The 3,351-nt window shown below is 30.6% G+C and overlaps 1 long non-coding RNA gene across 1 annotated transcript; it reads right to left on the reverse strand.

Moving 5' to 3' along the window:
- Positions 1-6: 6 nt before the first annotated feature.
- Positions 7-3,271, reverse strand: LOC109589740 (uncharacterized). Its single transcript, XR_002188900.1, has 3 exons — positions 3,131-3,271; positions 2,214-2,347; positions 7-134 (listed from the first exon to the last, which is right to left on the reverse strand). It is a non-coding gene; the product is annotated as an uncharacterized LOC109589740 (long non-coding RNA).
- Positions 3,272-3,351: the final 80 nt, after the last annotated feature.

The following is a 3,351-nucleotide window of genomic DNA, read 5'->3' on the forward strand; positions in this document are numbered from 1 at the left end:
AGGTTCTCCAGTAGGTACATCCTGAACCTCCATATTAATGTCTTGTCCTGTTCATAGAGTGGAGCCAGTGGGTCTCTCTCCACTATATCATTCAGCTCCTGCTCATAGGTCTTTGCTACTCTCTCTTCCTTGTACTGTGAAAGGGAATAATATTTTTAATTTTTAAAATAATATTTTTAAATTAAAATACTGTATATGGGGTATATTTCACAGGGATTTAATTTCGCTAATTTCATGGTTTTAAAAAATTCGTGAAAATTTCTATCTATGAAAATTATTTTTTACCATACTAATAATGGTCAGTAGAAGAAAAACGCAAAATTTTTTCCTTGTGAATAGGTTTAAAGGTGATTTTTGTGAAATATTTTCCCCGGAAAATATACCCCTATACGGTACATGTAGTTATAAGAGAACTACATGTACGTTTACTAAATGCATGCAAGTACGTACATGCACACGGTCATTGGCCTAATTTTTGAGACACTTTAAAAAATTCATAAACAAATTCACTTCTCATCAAAATCAGTTCAAAATTTCTACATGACATAAGTAGATGTACAGTGTACATGTACACATACTTTATTTACACGTACATGTACATGTATCAGAAATAAATCATAAAAATGAAGGATTCTCTCGTAGCCATTTTTGATGAAGTTTTGCTAAAGGCAGCAGGGTCATTGGCCTGATTTTTTGAAAATTTAAAAATTCATAAAAATCCAGTTTAGATCGGAATCAATTTAAAGATTCTACGCAGCATAATAGCATGAATATGTATCAAGAAAAATTGTGAAAATGGAGATTTCTCTTTTAGTTATTTTTTGAGGAAATTTGGCCAAAGACCATGTACATGTACTACAGTTTGGAGTAACTTAAAAAATTTAAAAAAAAACTTTTTGATCAGGATCAGCTCAAATTTTCTGCACAGCATAAGAACATGTACATGTACATGTATATGCATCAGGAAAAAATAAAAATTAAATTTTTCTCTGGTGAAAATTTGGATAAAATGCCTGTACTAGAACATAAATTTTTTTTTTAAATGCCTGTACTATAGTACAGGGGATTTGGTCTGATTTTGGAGCAACTTCAGAAAATTCATAAAAAATTAATGTTGATTGGAATCCATTTTAACTTTCTACACAACATAAGAACATGTACATGTACATGCATAAGGAATAATTATAAAAATGGAGAATTGTCTCCTTTTCATTTTTCTGGCAAAATTTGCACAAAATCCCTGTGCTATTATTACATTAATACAGGGACTTTGGCCCAATTTTGGAGCAGCCTAAAAAATTATAAAAATTCATTTTTCATTGGAATGAGCTCAAACTTTCTACACAACATAAGAACATGTATGTACATGTATATTGCATCAGAAAAAATTGTAAAAATGGATAATTCTCTTCTTTTTATTTTTGGCAAAATTTGGACAAAATCCCTATGCTACAGTACAGGGACTTCGACCTAATTTTGAAGCAACTTTGAAAATTCATTAAAAAATTTAGTTTCCATCAAAATTAGCTCAAACTTTCTACACAACACAAGAACATGTATATGCATTAGGAAAAAAAAATTAAAAATGGAGAATTGTCTCTTTTTTCAATTTTGGCAAAATTTGGACAAAATCACTGTGCTATAGCACAGGGAATTTGGTCTGATTTTGGAAGAACTTAAAAATTCATAAAAAATTCAGGCTTAATCGGAATATGTTCAAACTTTTTTACACAGCAAAAGAACATGTATATACACCAGGAAAAAATTAAGAATGGAGAATTCTTTCTTTTTCATTTTGGCAAAATTCGGCTTGAGACACTTGGCCCAATTTTGGAGCAAGTAGAAAATTTATAAAAAATCTAGCTTCCATCAAAATTAGCTCAAACTTTCTACACAAAATAAGAACATGTATATGCACTAGGAAAAAGTATTAAAATAGAGAATTGTCTCCCTTTCATTTTTGGCAAAATTTGGAAAAAATCACTGCGCTATCATACAGGGACCTTAGCCCGATTTAGGAGAAACTCTAAAAGTGTATAAAAATCCAGTTTTGATTGGAATCAGCTCAAACTTTTTTACACGGCAAAAGAACATGTATATGTATCATCAGGAAAAATAAAAAATGGAGAAATCAATCATTCTAATTTTTGGCAACATTTGGTCAGAGACCATATACACAGTCCCTTGTAAAACTACATATAATTGTAACTCACATTAGTCATTTCTTTAGAAGCTAGCTCAAGTACCTTCTCCATGCTGGGGTATATGATCGGCTGCTGACTGTACTCCTTGAACTGAACACTGATTGATGGAGCATCAGCTGCATTAGAATTAGTGACAACAGTACCTGGAATAATAATAATAATAATAATAATAATAATAATAATAATAATAATAATAATAATAATAATAACAATTATTTTATTTTATTTTCTAACCTTTCTTAATAATAATTTTGTGCACAATAATATTGCTTTACCAATAAAAAATAAAATAATAATAATAAATTATTGGGACTACATGTACATGTACATAAACTTCTGATAAAAATACATGATGTACATGCGCATGTACATGTACATGTACATGTACGTGCTTCATAATTTTTAAAGTGCTTATATTACATGTGTGTACGCTTTGCAATCAAAACAGAGGAGTTATCAGTTAGTTTCATGATGTGATAAATTAATAAAATAAATAAATATTATCCTGTCACATGTATTTAAAAGGGCTCAATCAATTTTCCGTACATGTACTATAGTGGGTGTACAGTACATGTTTTTGGGTAAAATGAAAGTAATGCAAACATTTGAAGCTAAACAAAAATAGCAAAAACAGTCTACTGCAACCTATGCATATTGCTATTGCAGGCATCGAATCATACACACAACATGCAGAACTAGTAATCTTCATAATCAATAGCAACTGAAGTGGAGAGAATTACATTTACAGCATGTTTATTCACTACATGTACATGTACAACCTCATTTAACCTAATATAACCTAATGTATTAGTTGTACAAATAAATTAATATCACTTATTATGGCAAAATTACCAAAAAACCTTAAATTAATTAACTAAAATTAATTAATTAAAATTAATCAGCATAAATTAAAATACATGTATTACCAATAGGATTGAGGAGGTCCTCCAGTGGTTCTTCAGGACTAACAGGCCAACAAGGTAGTGTCTTGCTGACTCCATTACAAAACTGACACCTGTAATCAAATAAAGGTTGATTCACCCAGGCTAATGGAACCTAGTTGAATAGAGAAGAGAGAGAGAGGGGAGAGAGAGAGGGGGGAGGGAGGAAGAAAGGAGGGAATGATGATGCAGTTACAGCAATAATA

This window comes from Amphimedon queenslandica, unplaced genomic scaffold (genome assembly GCF_000090795.2).
Source record: "Amphimedon queenslandica unplaced genomic scaffold, v1.1 AMPQUscaffold_10949, whole genome shotgun sequence".
Lineage (NCBI taxonomy): Eukaryota > Metazoa > Porifera > Demospongiae > Haplosclerida > Niphatidae > Amphimedon > Amphimedon queenslandica.